The sequence below is a fragment of the Crocodylus porosus genome, unplaced genomic scaffold (assembly GCF_001723895.1).
Source record: "Crocodylus porosus isolate Cpor-Errol unplaced genomic scaffold, CroPor_comp1, whole genome shotgun sequence".
Classification (NCBI taxonomy): domain Eukaryota; kingdom Metazoa; phylum Chordata; order Crocodylia; family Crocodylidae; genus Crocodylus; species Crocodylus porosus.
In genome coordinates, this window is record NW_017728927.1 from 12090114 (window position 1) to 12111792 (window position 21679).

General features: G+C 40.8%; 1 protein-coding gene and 1 long non-coding RNA gene across 4 annotated transcripts in view; both read right to left on the bottom strand.

Annotated features, from left to right (window-relative positions):
* The window catches only part of SDK1 (sidekick cell adhesion molecule 1), a 667914-nt gene that overhangs the window by 477104 nt on the left and 169131 nt on the right, over positions 1-21679 (bottom strand). The window lies entirely within an intron of this gene.
* The window catches only part of LOC109314712, a 14642-nt gene continuing 10853 nt past the window's right edge, over positions 17891-21679 (bottom strand). Inside the window, exon 3 of the long non-coding RNA XR_002102346.1 lies at positions 17891-17905. This is a non-coding gene — a long non-coding RNA (uncharacterized LOC109314712). The remainder of the gene's footprint in view (positions 17906-21679) is intronic.

Consider the following 21679-nt stretch of genomic DNA (forward strand, 5'->3'; position numbering starts at 1 on the left):
GTCCAGCACACTCCCCAGCAGACTCGGAAGTGGACCGGAAGTCCTTCTGCCCACGGTGTTGGTGGAAGTGAGGCACAACAGGATATTGTTTTGGGGGGTGTACACATGGGGCACCTCACTCCCACCCTCCTGGGTGGAAGGGTTGGATGGGGCACAATTTGTTGGTGGGAGCCGTGGGCTGGAGGAAAGTGTTTGGTGAACCGGATCCAGCCTGCGGGTTGTATTTTGCCCACCCCTGATGTATAGCCACTTTGTAGTCAACTGTCAGTGCAGTGAGCTGAGTTCAAGGAGCTGGGTGGCAAGTTTCCTGTGGTCCTGACATTGCACTCCAACCTGTGCACCATTCAAGCAGTGGAGAGAAGGAAGCTGATGCTGCTTATGCTAGGCCCAGGGCCACTGTCTGTACCTGGCACAGGCATATTGCTGCTCAGGCTGCTGCTTCCTCAACACTGCTTGGGGAGTAGGAATTCCTGCACTAGCCTGAGGATTTGGAAGGGGTTTGGATTTCTGAAACCAAGAGCAGGGAAGTGCTGGTTTCCCTTTTCTTCACAGTCTTCTTTTGCACGTGGCACTCCATAAAGAATCCCAAAAACTATGAGGAAGAAAGGAATCATTTTTGCTAATAAAAGTAAATTACACCAGCCTTTATATATTAAGCCAATCAAAGGCTTTAACTTTATTTTTTTTTTGGTAGAATTTGCTCTGAAGTAGGGAAGAGCTAGTTTACCTGCCTATTAATAAAAAGGCAGATAGAAAGATAGGAAGTTTCTCAGAGGCAAAGCCACACACCCCAAGCCTCTGACTGGCACCTCTGGTTTGCCTCCAAGGTTATACCTACCTAGCAGAGACCCACCATCATGGATCTGTAGATCTTCTTCCAATTAAGAAAATGACTCTTCTTCCCTTGGTGCAAAACTACTATTACGTTAAATGCATATGGAAAAAAAAATAACCCTTAGGAATACGCTGGTAAAAGGACACAACTCCTAATCATATCATGGTTGGTCAAAAGGAGGAATCTCTGAAGCCAGAATTAAAAACATCCAGTATTTGAACTCTGGCTAAGAAATCGGATGCTTTTCTGAATTTGCCAGATGATAGACTGCTGGATCTAACAGGTCTTTTCCACATCTTTCCTTCATGATTCTGTGTATTAAATCCCTTTGGTTCAAATTAATATACATCTCTTTTTCTGTTACCAATCTGACAAAAATATTTAGGATCTAGGAGAAGAACCTGCTGTTTTATGTGGCAAAGATATCTGGCCCATAGAAATGGAAATGTATTATTCGCCTTGTGCAGATCCCAAGGTTTGAGCGAGCAAGAGAAGTATACAGCTGGAGTATATAGTGAAAAAAGAAACTCTTGCAGAATGCTCCAATCAAAACCTTTCTGCAACCCTTTTCAAAGTTGAACTGTTCTTACCTACCTGAGTAATGCCACCAGGACAATGTGGGTAATACTGATCAGTGTGAAAAGGGGGTAATAGGACAGCTCTCGGCATTACCCTGCAGGAGACATCCTTACAATTCTACCCAGAACATTCCACATCTACTAGAATACCTTTGCTGTTGTGCTCCTAAGAGCCAGCATGCCTTAATGCCTTTTACTCCCTTATTGTTTGACAACTATAACAGATGAAACCCCAATACCTGAAATTACAAAAAAGTAGGACTTTTTTTTAAATTCATTTTGTAGTGACACAGAAATAAAAAATACCCATAAGAGTCCATTTCAGTCCCTTAATTTCCATTTTTATATGAGCTCCCTAATTTTTGTTTGGCACTAAAATGATATGGATATAATAATGACACCTTATCATCATCTCAGTTGTATTAATTTAAGTATCTACTACTACAAGATTTATAATCTGATTTTGCCAGCTTTTAACCTTAAAAAATAAAAGAATATGCTGCTTTGAAAGCCTAAAAACCCCTGTGTATGTTATTTGGCAGTGGATGCAAATCAGAACATTCTTAGGCTCTATCAGCATTCATTTCCTTGATGGGGTATTTTTAAACTCTGTGCAGGAATTTAAGTACTTGGGTGCTTGCTTAGATTCTCATTTCCTTTTGATGTGCATATTAAACTTATATCCAAGGTGAATTTGAAACAGAGTATAAAATTCTTATATGCATTTGTCTATTTGGAAAAAAAAGGTTATTACCCGGTTAATTTAAGCACTGATGGATAACCAGAGATGTTTTGTATTTCGTAGCTAGGCAGACGGTGCTCAAGAAGTGTTCTTTTGTTTATATGTTTATTGTGTTCTTTCTGCCATTTTATAGTTTCGGGAAACTTTATTTCTTTGATAAGTTTGAGAAAATGGACTGCAGTTATCTTTGCTAATGGAAAAGTCACCATCACATATCTCAATGACAAGTAAATGCTTAAAAAGCCATTCTCTTACGCGCTTTTTTCATTGTTCAGTATTTTATTTTAATAGCCCGAGATATTCTTTAGGGTTCAGTGATAAACAACCTACTGGGGTTTTCCCATTTGATATGTGTTTAATGAATACAATGTCATTTTCTTATTGAACCTTGTAACTGCAACCTCAAGCAGACTGTCCTGAGATCAACATTTAATTGTTGAATACAGATATGCTTAGGATTCTCATATTTCATAGTTAAATGATTTTGAAATTAATGGATGCTCATATATTCCCATTAGCTTTCATAAAACAATCCCAGAAGATTCAAGAATTCCCTTAAAAGATTTCTAATGCATTCCAAGATGATATAATATTATGGCTATCATAATGCTAAGGCTAGAACACTGCCTTCAGAATGGTTTCTGTACGTTAACGAGTAATGTTATATCCTTTCAATGGATGTGCAGTGTTAAATCAAAAGAAAGACTTGTTCCTTTCAACATATTACATCCTTAAAAACCAATTCAGGATGTGTTGTCATTTCCTATCTAATCATAGTCATTAAGCATCTAAACAGAAAGTGGTTTATTAACTTGTACAATATGTAGGACTCAGGACGGGAGGGGGAGAAGGCAGGAGAGGGAGGTCCATTCTGATGTTTCCTCAGCTGCACTGGAAACGGGGTGCATGGATTGGAGCTGCCCACCTGGTGGGGGGGAGGGGACGTGGCTCCAATCCACAGCCCACCCCCAGCATGGCTGGGGGAACCCCAGAACGGACCTCCCTCCCCTGCCTTCTCCCCCTCCCATCCTGAGTCAGCACAGGAGCTGGGGGGAGGGGAGGGAGCAAGGGGAAGAGGCTGCAGAGATGCAGCCTCTCTCTCTATATCAACTCCAAATTGGGGCTTGTTCCCCTACCCTTCTGCCCCAACAGCTAATGTCTATTGAGTTAGGAGGATTGATCTAAATCATGGAACTTTCTGTGAAGTGCCAGGAGTTAGACCCAGGAACTGCATTTCTGCCTGTGCCCAAAGTCTCTAGCAGCGTTGGGATTTCCATCCCTGGAGGTTTTTAAGGTTCAACTTGACAAAGCCCTGTCTGGAATGATCTAGTTGGGGCTGGTCCTGGTCCTGCTTTAAGCAGGGGGCTGGACTAGATGTGACCTCCTGAGGTCCCTGCCAACCATAATTGTCTATGATTCTATTTACATAAATGAAGCTATTCACATAACCCTGTCTTTATTCTACCTCCTATTATATGAAGATTGGATGGTCTCCTGTCTTGGTTTCTTCGCTGATCTTAAAAGAGAGCGGGGAGTTACAAAGTAATGTTAATGAGAAATAAGACAATTGAGCATTATAGCCTGATTTCCCACCAAAGTCCCAAGAGTGAGCCACTCCTGAAGAAAAAGAAGCCATGCGATATTTTGAGAACTATGTACAACTCAAAAATTCTATCTGCTATAAATGCATACGGAGTTTTGCATCCTCAGACTGCAAGGCTGGTTTGTCCTTCCTTTTGTAGGAAGGACAATAAGAAGGACAATTGTCTTATTTCTACCTCCATCTTGGACTGAAATTACAAGACGTATTGACACAGAGCTAGCAATGAAGGGCTGTTAAAAACTGCTGATTTCTACTCAAATGCTGGCACCTTCGTTCAGCGAATTGATTTGCTATCCACAAGAACCAGTCCATGCAGGTAGTCTGGTAACTTAGCAACTGATTTGATGGGGACTCTAAGGTTTATCAGCATCCCACAGGGGACTGCAAATCTATAAAAGGTGATCTCACCAGTAATTTTAGTGAAAGAAAAGACCAGAACCAGAAAGCAGAGCTGGGCAGGAGAAGGTAAGAAGGAAAAGGAGATGCAGCAGAATTCCAGCCCATGGACACTGACTACATGGGTGAGAGGGAGAGAGAATAAATATTTTAGAAGAGAAGACAGCTTTAAGTAGGAATAGTGACAGGCAGAATCCTGGGATCATTAGAAGTCTCTGATCACGTCTTAGAGATCTCAAGAAGGGTGAGGAAACCGAAGCAGGAAGTAGTATGCAGGTATTCTATCGCTTTGCTTGAATCTTAATCTTTAATGCCCTGCATTTGTTTACAGAAATCCTTGTGCAAAGGTTTTAGTTAATGCAAAAGTAACGTTTGAATTTTCCCCCTCAAGAGAAAACCTGTAAATGAAGTTGGAGTGTTGGGTGTTGTTGGAAGGTCTTAAAAGCAGCACTGGCCCCAAAGAGCCTAGCGTACGGGGACCATGATGTGCTGTTTCTGTGATGAGATATTTGAAAGAAAAAGGCTATGCCCAAGAAGTAAGCCAAACAGGTGACAGTCAAAGCAAGAGCTAGAACCTACTCAGATCAAGAGAAACCGAACAACAGTTTTAGAGCTCAAGACTGTTCACTCTAACAGGCTTAATGCTCTGTACTACTTTCCAGCAAGAAGCTGTGGCTGGCTTTCTTAGTCAGCGCTCAAAACTTAATCACTCAGGGGCTGGAGCTGTGTGGAATGAATGGATTGAGAGCCTCACAGCACTCATTAGCAATCACTCCCCATCACTAAGGGGTAACTGGCAATCTGTAAAAGGAAACCTGTCCAGGTCTCTGCTCTGAAAAACTGTCTTTTAGAAAAACTGCAGCGTTTTCAACCTTCCTACCAGAATGCTGAGATTTCTCCCCTCCCCACACCTTCTAAAGAAAGACATTTGCCAAAGAACAGCTCTTGAACAGATAAGTTTTCCAAGAAATATTCTGGGGGCTGAATGGGGCTTTACGGATGTGAGAAATGTGCCCAATCAATGCAAATCATCAGCAAAGACATCAGAAAGAAGAATCTCATAATAAGACCAAAAATGGGTATCTACGTTAAAAATTCCATATTTTTCACGAGCCTTCCCAGCTTGATATTGATTTTCTTAATCGTCAGTTTCTTTAGGCTAATAGTCCTACCCAGTGGTAAAATGGTCCCGGAGGTTATCAGTAAGATGGATATGGTCATGCTTGGGCCAGTGAACATTTGTAAACATTGCCTTTTGGTATTCAGTAGTGCTCCTAAATACCACCGACAAGATAAACTGTTTCTATTTCCCCATACTGTGTCTATAAATCCCTGGCCGGACATAATACGGAGCGATTGAGAAGGAGGGGTACAAGGTCGCTGGGAGCATTCTTAGTCACATAACAGGGATTACAAATAGATTCCTTAAAATTGAGGGGTTTTTAATATGTATCCTTAGCTGAGACCTCCAGAGGAAAGACTCCCAAGATAATTAATAGCATATTTAAACTATAACAGATAAAATAGGAAGTAAAAATCCCCACAAAATAGGAAATAAACTACATCAGCATAAGACTGTTGGTAATGAAAGAAGACAAGAAACATTTCCTCAATGAAAGAAAAACAGGATGCAGCAAAGGTACAAGAAGCAATCTGTCTCTTGATAAAGAAAAACTAAATCAGTAAATACAGCTAAAGCAGAAACCTTGTGGGTCAATACAAGCTCTATCTGAAGTGGACTGTGCCACTTGAATATGCTGCTTTTTTGTCTTTAAACTCTGTCCATGATAAGCTCTACGCTCACAAGGCTCCCACATATTTTCAGTTGATACCAGAGGCTGTATCTTATTACTGCTTTTATTCTAGAGACCACTCTTCCAACTGTCCTCCTATAAAGTGAGGAGGGTTTTCTTTTTATCGTCCCTCCCCCATCAGTCCAAAACAAGTAACACCTGCTTCCATCTCTCACAGCTTCTAAAGGTATTTTGACATCTGAAGGACCAGCCATCCATCTGGTCCCACAACTAAGAAAGGAACTAAAGAAAAGCACAGATGACCAGGTTAATCAGAAGGTCATCGGAGGAGCAGTGAGGGATGTGGATTACAAGGAAATCCCATAGGCACAGGAAGAGCAGAACCAGACACTTACTAAGAGTATTTAGAAGGGGACACTTTAATTAGCAAACTGCACTAATTAAAAGCACCTGAGTGTCATATGCATCAGCATCCCCATGTCAAAAAATGGCAGTGGGGTGCTTTGAATTAAAGCTTATGGAACAAGCTTTAGTTTAAAGCACCCTGCCATTATTTTTCAGCATGGGGACACTGATACACGTGACACTGAAAGCTGCTGAAGCACATTAATTTCTGTGCTCTGGCAGACTCAGTTAATTGATCAAGTCTGCTCTGATGTGCTGGATTTACAGCATGTTGGAGCAGCCTCACTGCGTCTGTCGGAGCCCCACGATTCCTGAAAAGGAGGCAGAACTGTACACGTATAGTTAACAGGAGCTCAAATACATGTGTGTAGGTGCAAATTCCTGGTCTTCAGGTCTCCCCCCTGCAATATCACACCTTGCAGCCTGTTCCACAGTTGGAAACGTCTCCCATTCCTTTGTGCAATTCCAAGAACTGCTCTGTGTTTATGTACTACATAATGCCCAGACACTCGGTACCTGAGCAAAAGTGCTCGTTGCTTCCCAAATGCAGTGACAGAAAACAAAAATGAGAGGGGTGATGCCGACACTTGAGAGGGGAAACGATGGCAGTCTTCAAATACTTGAAGGGCTGCCATAAAGAAGAGGGAAAGCAACTTTTCTCTCTTGTTGCAGGGAGGAGGATGGTGACCAATGGCTTGAAGCCGCAGCCCAGTAGGTCTGATTCCGGGTCCGCCAGGGAGCATGCAGGGCCCCGCACTGCCCCGGCTCAGTGACTGGTGCCTCCTGGGTCTTGGGGAGCACCCAGGGTTGCCCCAAGGCCCATCGCTGAGCTGGGGAGTGTGGGGGGCCCCCCCAGTGTGCTCCCCAGTGGACCCGGAAATGGACTGGAAGTACTTCTGGTCCACTTCCAGGTTTGCCGCCAAGCACGTGGGAGGGACCCCCGCACTCCTGTGGGATGCTCCATCCACCCCACCACTGCTGCATTCATGAGCCACGCCTGGTACCTCGAGGTATGTAGAAAAAAATTTAAAGCTGCATCTATGGCCAAAGGGCTGATTCTCCTAATCAGCATCAAATCTTCAGATTTGGATTTGGCCAAATCAAATCAGGAACAGTGATCCGAATTGACAAATTAAATCACTGTCCCCAATTCGGCCTGAAACCGAATTGAATGTGCCCCGTTTTGCACACCCCTAGTATTTCCCATGCTTTTGGCTCTACCTGGGATCGCTTGAGCATATATTCACAATATTTCATAGAAGCAGGACATTGTCTGTCATAGTTCGCCTGTCTTACCTGTGACAGGTTAGGGTGTTAGGTCCGTCTTGTGTCAGGCTCGACAGTAGTCTTATGCAGAGTTCAGACAGTAGCTTGGATAGGGATGATCCTGCCACAGGCAGGGGGTTGGACTAGCTGACCTCTGGAGGTCCCCTCCAGCCCCACTTCCCTATGATTCTAAGATTTGCTGCTTGCCACATAGGCCTGGGAGGGAATGCTGCTACATGTGTCCGGGGTTCTTTTTTTATTTCCAAATAAAGCTTATATTTCAAAATCGAGCCTTCCTCTGAGGCATTGGGTGATGGCGTCAGCCACAGCTGAGGATTTTGACCACTGGAGTGTGCCAATGCCAATGCTCCTGCTGGGACTTAAAACCAGAGGTTCCTGGCTAAAGGGTCTAGTCCCTCTGCTCAGGATCAAACTACCTGCCATTTTTGGGGTCAGGATGTACTTTTACCCCATGGTCAGACCGGTACGGACTGTGGGAGGGTTTGCCTTCCTTTCTAGTGGGGGCATCGTTGCCCTCTTCCTGGGATCTCCTGAGCACATATTAACAACCTTTACAGAAGCAGGATGTTGGCTGCCATAGTCCAGCCCACCCCCACTTGTGGCAGGTTAGGGTGTTATGTCTTGTGTTGTGTCAGGGTTGACTGTATTTTTACTACGAGATTACGGACCTATAATCAGGATGGCAGGATCCTGGCTCAGGCAGGGGGTTGGACTAGATGACCGCCAGAGGTCCCCACCAGCCCTGCTTCTCTGATTCTTTACAATAGGGACTGGATGCCATTACCATGGAGGCTGCTGGATTTCACCCACTTTTGTTACACTATAAAAGGAACGGGTGTAATGCTAGTTTTCCACCTTGGCTTACTCTTCTTTGAAAAGGATCCTTTATAATGGTTAACAGGTAGCTACATTATGCTTTTGATATTTGCCAGCACAATAAACTACTATTTGTGAGTAGTACCGGTTGTTTTCAAACGGTTTGCAAGGAAAATGTATCCACATCTACATACAACCATTTCATTACAGTGTCACAAAACCAATCAGTTTGAAAATTAAATTATACAATACCCCATGAGTCCAAAGCCAAATGCAGAGATTTAAGTTTTAAATTGATAATAAGCAAAACAAAACAAAAAGGCTTTATCCAATAGGGAACATAAAATTAATTTTTAGGGAGTCTCTTGTACAAAATTAGAGCAGTTCCTCCTTCTAGGCACTCTACTGTATTTCAAAATTAAACATACAAAGGTTATTGAAAAAAATTAGCATAACAGGCCACATAGAAAAGTATAATTAAGAAGACACCACCTGCATTTGCAATGAATTACTCATTAATATCACCCTGCGTGGCCAGGAGGGGAGCACATATGGCATCCCTAATTTCCCTTGTCTCCTTTGAACCTGTGCCAGTATAGATGGGTGCACTTTCTGGTTGTGTGAACTGGTTAAGCAAGTCATCAGTTTCCTGGGTTTGCTCCATGTGAAAATATTCATCTCTAGCCTCGCAGATGTTATGCAGGATGCAATCAGCACCCCAAACATATCAATGGCACTTTCCACATTTGCATCCAAACCGTTTTGTAGGCAGTCTCATCTTACCTTTAGCATTCCTAGTCCATGTTTTTCACCAGCAACCTGCACCAGTAACGTGCCTGATTTTTTCCCCCCACAGCCCACGTGGTCCAGGTAAGATTCATACATATTCATCATATTTTTCATTGAAACTGTACTGATAACAATTTCAACATGTGAACACCTGATAATCTTGCCAGTACTTATCCAGTTGGTGTTCATGAATGTGGGCAGGACCTGGGACAAGTACTTCCTTCTGATGAACAGGTTCCCCTTCTCCTTTAGGAAGACGGGCTATGGGCATGAGCATTCCAGCAGTGGTTCCTGCAGTCTGGCATCTTCTAAAAACCAGGTAGCTTCTCTTTCAAGCACATTTCTAACGACAAACACTTGTGAGTAAATCACTTTAAATCAGCGTCACAAAACTCATCTCGCTGGCAACCAGAGAGTTAGTCAATTTGCCAGAAACGAACTGGCTAGGCACGGGCATCTACTGTTCAGACAACACTAGCAAGCCATGTCCACACTCATACAAGCCGAGCCACGTACTCTCGTACTAGAGGTTGGAGCAAGCTCTTCGCACAGCTGCTGGAGAACCTGCTACTTCACACAGAAGCTCTGCAACCATTACTGATTGTACTAGAGCTGGAAGGCCAACTAATCCTTGTTCTGCTCTACAGCTGCTGGGATGTACATGGGATTTAGATAGCAACTGCAAGATTCTTTATGTCTGCCATGAATACAGTATCCTCATTCACTTTCACTTTTCAGAAAGACACAGAAAACAGTCATATTTCTCTCGGACGGCCTACCCCAAAGCATAAACAGGTGGCCCCACAGAGGTGGCTCATCCAGGGCATCCATGACTGATGCCAAAGAGCTTCTGGAGTTGGAAGTCTCATGTGATGGTGGGTTAAAAACCATTTCCTATCTTGTGACAAGTAGTGCTGTGGAGCAAGGACAAGTAAAAACAACGAGGCGCCACAAACCAGTTACTAGAATGGCACCTATCTGTGTGCTGTTAGGAAACCAGTACCATGACTTTATAAATCCTACTGCCAAACATATATGAGGAATTTCCATATCCAAAGATGTGCGTATTCAAAGTTAGAGTGCGTTTATAGCAATGCAATATGAACAGTTAGAAGACAGTTTTGCCTGACTCAGCCTGACTGGCAAAAGGCAGGATGCAAGTATAAACTACATAACTGATATAGCCACACAGGCCCCGATTAAGCAAGGCACTTTAGCACATGTCTAACGTCCAGCATTTACGTTCTATTATAGTAATTGATTTAACTAGCTCCCTAGAGCATGGAATAGGGAAACTACACTTACTGAATCTGGGACGTGGAGTCTGATCAGCTCCCTCCTAAATATTTGCTGATGTAGCTGTAAAATTTAAATATAGGACAAAGTACTTCAAGATTACACTCACAGGTACTAAAGAGAAACCTAAAGTTGATAGTTCCTTCATTTGCCCATTCTTTCTTTCCTTTGTAAGAGGGCCTTTTTTAAACCAAATTGAGCCTTATTTTTAATTCTTGCTGGGGGGAGGGGGGAGCAATTTAGGTCTTTTCTCCTATTCCAAACAGTAAAAGTTGAAATAATATTAAAAGGTACTGTACTTGTATTATACATTTAGAAAGACTATATTTTAAGAAGGTGAAAGACAAGGAAGCTTTAAGTTTTGAGACGTGTCAAACTTTTCATTCAGCCAAGAGAATGATTGAATCTTCATCATTTGTTACTGAAGAAATAAAAATACACAAGATAGCAGACCTCACAGAGAGCTCTTACAAATAGAGAAAATGCACGCGTGCATGCACGCATACACACCTTCCCTGCCTCCCTCTCTTTTCCCCTTGAAACTCAAAGGTGAACAGAGCAATTGTGTCATACCTCAAACACAAATCTCAGTAACAGGAAGAAGGAAAACTATCCAACAACTGCAGGTTAGGAGGAGGATCAAATAAAATTGCTTTCTCGATTTAAGAAAAAGAAATGTATTTTAAAAAAAGGCTATATACGTACGTATGATGATCTGGAAATACCTGCATTTGCTTGTTTTTTGTTTTATTTAAACAATGAATGGCCAGCTTGGGGATCAGATCAAACGGATTATTAAAGGTAAAACAATAGCCTACAAAAGAGCCGTCTCCACTCATACGCAAAAACAGCACCCAGGTTCATAGATGTGAAGAGGCAGGTCCTCTGCACCAGCGCTGATACAACCATTGTTTTGCCAAGATTTAGAAGAAACAAGCCTTAAAAGACTCCATGCTCAAAGAGCGTGTCTACAAGAGACACTGATTGCGCAGAAGCCTAATGCTACTGCGCAGTGGCGTGTCACAGCACAAACAGTTTTAATACGCTGTGTGGCATTAGGCTACCGTGCAGCAGCATCTCTACAAAAGCATGCACTGGCACTACTGTGCAGTAATGCCAGGTACTGAGCATTCATGTAGTACTTGATTATACAAGTACTGAACTTAATGCGCTGTACCTACAACACATTAATGAACGTATAGACATGCCCAAAGAGTAGGAACTACATGGGTGACCAGAGACTGTCCCCGAAGTAGGAACAAAAGCTGACATGGCATGAACATGATGGTGTATTTCTCTTACACAGAGACAGGGGGTCAGCTGGCTTGAGATAATCTTTCCCTGCCAATTTTTCTAAGTTATGTTTTGAAACAGATCCAGATATCTAGGCCTCTTATTGTTTATAGCCTTTGCTTTACTCAAGTTTGGAACCCCGAGGGAATGAATCCATGATGACTGGTTTAAGAGAAACTGGTTTTGATTCACTTGAATCAACTGACTGGTCAGGGGTTCCCTGCGTGAAAGAGCTGATAGATACCAAATGCAGTTGGACCTGCGTCATTTAAATGGTTGGGAAGGAGGAAGGTTGCAGCCCACAGACCAACTCCACGAGCATAAGGACCATGTGAACGGGGTGCACACAAAAAGACCAAAAAGGTGCAGATAGTCTGTAATCATGACAAAACTTAATTAAGGACAGCTTTGAAAAAATTAAATCATTCGTACCTCAGTGCAGGTACAGATTCCTTTGCAACAAAATGATTTTATTAAAATATTACACAGCCTCTTTGTTACATGGCAGCCAGAAAAGAAAAAAAAGGCTTTCTATGAATTACTTCATTTAGTGTTATAGCAGAATCCTCTCAAAAAAGATCTTATGCTTTTAAAATTAAGCAAGTTACATTTTCCATTTGATTATTTATGATTTTAATATAAGGATTGAATTCTTTTCCTATTTCATTTCAATCTATGTCTCTATATCATTCTGTCCTATGAAACAAATGTTAAAGAGTTTAGCAATTTACCACTTTGAATTATACTACACATTTGCCTGGAAGTAGGTTCTTATACTTTGATCTAAAACTATTACCCAAGTCTTGTACAATGTAATTAAATAAATGAAACCAGCCCCTGGGGACCTCTTGCTCCAGAATGAAATTTCAGATCCAAAGAGTGCTTGTAACCTTTACGGTAACCATGTCGAAAATGCTGCTTGTAATTGTACACCATAATCAGATCTCCATAGAAAGGCAGGCACTAGTTGATGCAACTGTTCCTTACTGATGTCCCCAAGGACGTATTTACCACATCATGATTCACACAAATTCTATTAGAACACAGTCCAGATTTTAAAAAGGATATTGTGAGTTCTGAATCGGTGCCTCTGGAACGCTGTTGGTCAGTTATGAACCAAGTATACCCCTATTCGTTTTCTCCAGACCTAGTGCCTACAATCTGATTCAGTGAACACTTCCTACATTTGCTACTTTTTTGGGTTCTTCTGATTCATTTTATGACTAGGAACAGTTGTACAAAAACAAAATCTTGTCGATTTATTTTCTGCTTTATCGCTTATGACATCACAGCCCTACAAATGCTGAGGTCGCAAACACAAGTTTATAACCAACTTCTGTGACATAATCCCTAAACTGAGATCATTCTGAAGTTTGCAAGATGAGGCCTCGAGTGAAAGAAAAATAGGTAAAATCCCAAGCAATAAAAGATTGGAGCCAGAGATATAAAATAATAATAAAAAGAATCACAGAAAAGGGGATGTTTCTGAAACTTTAAATGTGGCAACAGTATTTCTTTAAGGAATGTAAAAATTACATCAATAGCAGTTCTCTAGTCCCAGTCTAGAAAATCACTTAAATTTTTCATCTAAGGAAATTACTACTGTAGTTCAAATATATAATTTTGGCCAACGTCACTAGCATTTATCCAGGACATTCTACTGAAAAGATAACGAGAGCCTTAGTATTCAGATTTATGTACCTATAGTTAAAGAGTGGTTTGAAATAGTTTCAATTAAGAAAAAAAATACCAAATAAAAAATTGCAAGTTTTCAAATCACCTTAAGGCACCCAAATTAGAACAGGTTGGCAACAATATAAAGTGAAAGCTGCATCACTGGGCCAGAAGAACACCTTCAATCTCGCTTTCCCATCTCCCTTTAGCTCAACAGTCAACTGTATGATGTGTTACTAGCATTGCACACAAAATGTTTTATTTCATATTTTTATATAGCAGACCAAGAGAGGCCTATTGCTCTACTATCTGGTACCATGTAAACCAGTACAGCCTGTCCCATGGTTGGGTTGCCGACAACTACACCGGCGCCCCCACCTGGGCTAGCCTGGGTGAGGAGGGTGTGTGGGCACCCAGCAGCACTGAAAACAAGACCTGTTAGTGGGCGGATGAGCTCCCTGCGAGCCAACGGCTGTCCATACCTGGAGAGGAGATGGGTACCACCAGGTCGCTCTGCCCGAAGATTCACCAATGATACAAAGCAACTCAACTAACCTGGGAGGGTTGTTACAGCATCTAAGGTGCCCAAATGGTCACAGCAGCCTCGGGACTGTCTTGACTGGAAAGTAATAGGCACCTTATAAACACTTTACATGAAGCTAGATAGGCTCTGACTTCCTAAACTCCCTTCTTTGAAAGTTGTCCTTCTAAACAGCTTCTTCTGCAGTGGTGGTTCTGAAAGTTGAAATGCTACAGACATTCAGACACGCCTGGTTTTACAGGTGGGGGAGGTGAGATAACCGAGCAGAGTCACTCTGTCCTTGTCCTGTCCTAGGAAACAATCTGAATTGTTCTGGTAAACCTTATATTACAACAAGTTTACCAGTCCTGAGTGAGGAAGCCCACTGCTGTTACTTTCCATTACTGATAGAAAATCTGTTTATTCTTGTAAAAGATTCAAAGCACGGTTCTCCTAATTTAGGAATCATTAGCCAGAATGCTGAGTACTTTGGCTAATTCAGTAATCACATGCGTGGGCTTGGCATACTTGAGACGTACAGTGTTTGCCTTCCATTTGCTTTTATCACGTATTCTTTTGTCCACTGGGCACCAAGGGGGGCGGTGGTTCCTCCTTCCTTGCCTCAATCTCCGCAGGTTGATTTAACATTAGCAAAATACATCGTTTCATGACGACACTACCAATACATCAGTGGTACTGTCCGAAGTTCTGCGTTGACAATGTTACGTTTTCTGGACCAGAGCCTTCAGCCGACTGGTTTCACCTACTGTCCCCCAAAACCGAGATGATGAAAGGGTATTCTTCTCTAATGCTGGAAGGGAACGTACCACGAGAACCCCTCTGAAATAAAGATGTAAATTGAGGTCTCATTTCTGCATGCTCCCCCAACCATCGCTACAGTGTATTTTTGGCCATATATAGGCACCAAACAGCAACGCACACAAACAGCCCTACTGCAGTTAATGGGACCACTCATATGCTTAAAATTCAGCAATTACTTTGGGAACCTCAGGGAGAATGAAAGAACAACCAAAAGTGGAGCAACCCAGCAGACATACCCTGTCAAACGAGAGATCCTTAACGAGTGATGCAGAAGACAATGCTCTAATGCAAATAATATTTTTTTTCTTTCTAGTTGTGGAGTTAATATACTATCCACCTGAAAATACAGAAAGAGCTGAAGTGCTTACGTCACTTATAAAAGGTTCACATCACAAGAGCAAAGTGCCTTTTCATTTCTAATTTAAACTGTTTTTCTACATTTCAGCTTTCAAAGCAATACCACAAAACTGTAGACGTCTCCTGTTGAATAATGGGCATGTAGTAACTGGGTTATCAGTGATCACAGGCTAAGAAAATGCTAATTGTTCCTCTGAATGTTTTCAAAATGATAAACCAGATTTTTTTTTCTCATTTATCTGAGCCCAATTCTTCCTTGTCCAAAAGATCTCTGACTTGTATCTCATGTGATTGGTTTTGCGAGAGTTTTAGAAAAGTTGGAATGCTATACTAATCTGGTCTCCCTGCCTTGAATCAAAACTCACAGAGTGCATCACTACAAAAAGCTCACAGAGCTCATGATACAGAAATGATGATCAACAGTTCTAAGTATTTCAATGTAGAAATGAACAATATGATTAAAAGATATGATTTCTGTACTTATTGGAAAATGTCTTCCAAGAAAAAGAATCAGTAGGCAAGTACTATGGAGAATATCAAGTATTAGTAGTATGTTAATCCATAATCTCTCCAAGCACTGATGAGACAGGAAAGTAACATTTTTATTTTAAAATATCTGTGTTTGGTGTATTGCAGACACAGGATTAGATAAAGCCACCAGCCAAGTAATAAGTTCTGAGAAATAATATTTTTATGTCAACCTGGAAAAAAAATCTATACTAATTCCAAAGGCTAGATTGTGCCTAGCCACTACATTTGAGAAGTCTGGACACAAGCAGCTTCACCTACTTTGCACCTGCGGCAAAGGATAATAGATAACAACATTTCTTGAACATCTCTTTGTTTTGCTTTTGGAACCACAACATAGCCCAAAGGCAGCAGGAAAAGCTGGAAAGGAGAGGGCCACCCATTCCCTGTTCCTAGCTCCCAGCTCCTCAAACTGCAGTGGGGCAGTGAAAGAAAGGGGAAAAGAATCAAGGCTCCATGGTTTAGAAGATCCCAGCAAATGAGAAGATGAAAGAATTCCTGCTTTTGCTCCCTCCTGTTCTGCAAACTTGATGCCTCTGCGTGACCTTCTGTAGATCACTCTACCTCTCTGTGCTTTATTTACCCCTCCTATAAAACGTGGATAATACTTCCCTCTCTCACAGGGGCAATGTGGAGGCCTAATCTTTTAATTTTCCTAAGTACTTTGCAGTCATTGGCTTAAAGATGCAACAAAAATGCTAAATAGTATGTGCACTATTCCTTATTGACTCCACCTCATTACACCAAAATGTTAACCACGAACACTTACAACCTATATAGTTTCTAAATCTTTCACCACTCCATTAGAAATTATTGATACAAGTAAAAAGACTCAAAGCAAAATACTGGGATTTTTGTCTATTTGCAAATGTAAAAAATACTGCAGCACAAGAAATTGCAGTCAGACTGTGACATACTGTGCTTAAAACATTTGCAATCATTTCTTCAGTGACCTTCAAGATCTGGTTGGAGAGTGTCTAAGGAGCCTTCAAAGTTTGATAATCTGTTTCATTATGAAAACCTTTTCTAAGAAGTTGTCAAAGTGGCCCTAGTGGGTGATTCCCTATATTGATACTGGAAAAAGCTTTTCTCTACTTCCATTATGCATAAAAATACAAAGTACTTAAATTCCTCTATGGAAGATTAAACATCTTATCTGAAGAAACTTACTGGAAAATAATCTAGAAATAGTGTGCATGCATGTGTGTGTGCATTCCTCTAGTTATTACTAAATATTAATGGAACCATGTTCAAATTTCAAGAACAAAAATTATAGACAAGTGACAGCCCAGGCATGAGTTATGAGCCACTCCAGAAACACAAGTAGGAATCTTTCAGGTTAACGGAATACAGGGAAATCTCAGAATTTACCCAAACTGTTTTGTTCTGAAGTGGTTGAAATTCCAGGCCTCACAACAACTACTAAATCAAAATGTAATGGAATCTACCTAACAGGTCTCACTTGGTTGCAGTATACTTAATAAAGGAAGAAATGCAAAGCTGCAATAGATAAGCAACTGTAATGTATGGCAAGTAGTGATGAGGAAGCTTTGGAAGCAGAGTAAGCATCAAATAACTGGCTTATTTTCCAAGGATTATTAAAACCCTTCCATAGTCCTTAAAAATCTCACCAGTATAGGCTCACTTGCGATATTTCTTTTTCTTCAGTATCAGTCAAATCAGAAATACTGGAGAGTCTCACTTCCATTTATCATGCTCTTTACATGCAATAATGAAATGAGTGTATGATTGTTCCTCACACAATCATATACTCTTCCAGTTTGATTTTCTATATCCCTCCTTGTTAGCTGAATGAAAGTTAGTTTGCCTCGCACTAGTAAAAGATTACTAGAAACGATCTGCAGGACATGTACAGGGAATCCATTCTTCTTGAGAGACTGAGGCTAGGGACAGAAATTCCACATAAACCGATAAAAGTGATTGGAAACCGGTTCAGATCTGTAACACAACAGAAGTTCAGTGCACATAAACCAATATCAAAATGGTCAAAACCAGTTTAAGATAAACCTGGATGGACATAGTAGTGGGCTTAACTGATTTAGGTTAAACTGGTTTATTGAACTTTCCTCCCAGATCCCATCCAAATTCAAGTCATTTCACAGTCCCTCAGCATCCCAGGAGGCTTTGCACCTCTCTCGCAACCCCCAACCCCGCTGCAAGATGGAAGGGTTAGGCTTGACCCAAGCTGTCTGCTCCAGCAGAGCAGGGAAGTGTGTTCTAGCACCTCCTGGATTCCGGCCTGAACCAGTGCAGGCATGTGGCTACATTTCCAGAATCAAAAGTGAATGTCTGTTCACTTGCTTATTGGTTCAATCTACACAGTTTAGACTAACCAGTAAAGATTTAATTGATTCAGCCTCTGGGTTTTTGAGTGTCTGTACTTAGCTAAAGTATCCCTAAATTCTGAACTCCCCATCCTGCAGGACAGTGTCTGTTTTTACTGTCCCGGTTTGATGTGCATTTCTGGAACAGCCCCTTCTACATAGAGCTTTGGCAGGCAAACAACATTCTTAGACACATATAATGTCATAGTTTCATAGTTTCTAGGGTCGGAAGGGACCTAAGTAGATCATCTAGTCCAACTCCCTGCCAGAGCAGGAAAGAGTACTGGGGTCAAACGACCCCAGCAAGGTGAACATCTAGCCTCCTCTTAAAGACCCCCAGATTCACGTCTGGCTGGTTGATATTTCTGGTTGTGAAGGTCAAACTCAGAATCAGACTTAGAGTCAAACTGTGTAAGACGCAATATAAGTATGTATCATTGTCTACACTTACTTGTAACGATATTGATCGCATGTCTTTATTTTTACTGAGGAAACTAGAGATGGACAAGTTCAAATCAATGCTGCTGTTATCCACTGTGGAACCAGTACCTGAATCTATAAGAATAACAACACACGTGACCTTTCTAACGAGGTACAGATCCTGAAATCTTTTTAGAAATCTGTGTAACTCTTTTACATGAAGTTCTACCTAGGGTAAGAACTAATGCGCTTGGCACCTCTGAATACCATAACCTGAGAGAGGTTTGAATTTATATCATATAGTTATTAGAAGACTTCAGACTGAATATAGTACAAACAATTGGAAGCTTCCTGAGTTTTGTGGAACAATTCAAATTAGAATGGGCACCAGTCTTCCCTTTAGCTGAGACTCACTGTTGATGCTTGGCAGAGTCATTTTTGTAATTCCTGTAGTAGTACTGCTCTTAGAAGAGTCAACCTGTTTAAATCCACCTCCTCTGTCATTTCACTTTTCCTCTTCCTATCTAAAATCTCCCAAAATGCCTATGGTTCCCTCATGAGCTCCAAAAAGAAACTATCTAGTCTTCCGGAAGGATCTGAAGTACTTTGGTTGTGATTTCATAGCAGGTGACTCTTTACCCTAAAATCAGATAAAAGTCTTTAAAAGAGTCTTGCAATTACAGTCACGATGACCCTCCAGAGGAATCTGTTCCTATTGGTTTCTGTGAAATAGGAAGCAGCTTCCATAGTCTTATGTAACTGATACCCTCAAACATCATTAAAACATGTGTGTGAAATAAAATAGAATGAAGTCCATCTTGGCCTGCATCACAAAGAAAGCTCATGGGCCATGGTATTGTGTTAGGAGCTGTCTGGTAAACAGGGAGAGCCCCTAAAATACTGCCAATCATCACAGAAGTGTCTTGGCAATAACTAGTTTGGACAACAAATCAGTTAGCTGAAAGTGACTGTGACCTGTACAAAGATGGTAAGCTGAAGAGGTAGAAAAATTAACATTTCCAGATAAGAACATATCCTGGTCTAGCTGCCAACTGGAAAATCCAATTAAAACCTATATTTATGAACAATTTTAACAAGGGAATATAAAGAATTTTAGAAGTGTACTATTATGGAAACATTGAGGAATCACTATTACAAAGTGACGCCTTCTAGAACACATAGCTACTGATTTTAAAAAATGTTATTAAATCAAACAGCAAATTAAAAAAAATTGAAAAAACATTAATTCTTATGAAAACTAAACAAGAGGTATTCACCTAAGTTTGTTGCACTACGTATTAAAAGCAGAGTCTATGAAATGGCAGTTAAATCTCCGAACAGCTACTCCACATTGTTCTATATTGTTTTACTGAACCCTTGGGAGCCATGTCTCTCTGTATGTGTTAGCAATGCACATGGCTTTGACGAGACTTCAATTATCTCTGGCTGAAATTGAATCTGTTAAGAACACTGTAAACCGAATAATCCAATTCCTTTTAATACACTGGATTGAATCCCGAAGCTCTAATGAACATTTTTTCTCTTTCGTTCCCTCTCCCTAGAGCTATCTAAATTGTTGAGTCAAGAACCTAGCAATTATGTATAATTTAAATATTTCTAGTTTATAGTCATTTACCAGTGGCAAGTGAGGACGTGATTACAGTAAGCTTCCCAACAATTCCATGTAATTTTAATTAAAAGAAATCCAACACATTGATACCATTGTTTCATCTAATATCCAATACAATGTACTGAAAAGGTCTAACACAAAACTTAAGCAAACCAGTTTTATAATACAGATCACAAAGTTTGCAATAAACATTAGAAATTAGTGCATTTGAAAATACTCATTATTCCATACATAAAACTTTATATTAAAAGGCTAAAAAATGTTTACAACTGTTAGCTGTTTCTTGAAGATGAATGAGTGCAGCCTACCCGAGATGCAAGTGTCCTACATGTAAAACTGTATCATGAAGCTACTGAAGTCAAAGAAACTTGATGGTGCCTCAAAATACAATTTGTTGCCTAGTTGCATCAAAATGATGGTTAACAAGTTAAAAAAAAATTCTTTCCCACTGAAGATCCGTGCAATTAGACAAAAGACAAGCCTTACATTTTAAAGGCTTTTTGAAATCGGACACGGGTTAACCCGAACTCTGAATAGGAAACAAAAAGCCTTTATTACCATGCCTCTATCCATAATGCTGCCACCAATACAAAACAAAAATTCACCAAAATCCCTTCTTATTGTTACTCTACCTTACCAGTGAAAGATGAGGAGAGACTAAAGTACACTATTACTGTACACTTTTTCCCGTCCACTTTCATAAAATGTTCAGTGTGGAAAACGCTTCTCTGATCCTAATGGATGGCCCCTGCCCAATGATCTTGAAAAAGGTGAAAGATAATCAAGATCTCTGACATTTGCCAACTCCTGCTATGAAAACAAGTATACATTTTTTGAGTCCACGCACTTGTCCTACAAAAGTTATCTACAAATACTTACAAATCATTGAAAACAAGCTGAGCAACCACAGTAAACTGCTTCTCTTCAAAAAGACCAAAAAAACCTTAAGCGTTTGTAATTACTCTACATTGCAATTTACTAAAAGCCATTTTTAAAGGATGCAAATACAAAAGAAAGGCATTAGCGTCTACTGCTTTTTTCACCATTACAAGCTTAAAGACGCCTGACAGACTGTTGATGTTATTGCAGAAGCAAAAAGTGTGTTCTTATGCCGAGACTTGATATGCTGCGGCAATTTTGCAGTTAGGAACAAAATTTGACTACACTATTCTAAATCCCGAAAAACAACGTTTCATAGTGGAAAAGTGACAGGAATCTCATCTCTTTGCTGCTGGTTCTTCACTTCCACAGCCTTGAGGTAGCATTCTTTGCCCATGGAAATCAAGAGAATGACAAGATACACCTGGTACATTTGGCAAACAATGCCAATGAACAGGTACAGTTTCATTTAGAAATTTGCCAGCCTTCAAATGATTAAGCACAGATGTTCTGAAGAGTTCAGCTATAATACAGTGTCATCACCTGAATATCACCCAAAGTGCAAAGCAAAGTCTTACAGAGTTTTGTATGCCACCAATGCAATCGTCAGAGGGGCTTACATGACCTTACACTGTCTTGCATTCATAGTTTCTAGGGTCGGAAGGGACCTGAGCAGATCATCTAGTCCGACCCCCTGCCATGGCAGGAAA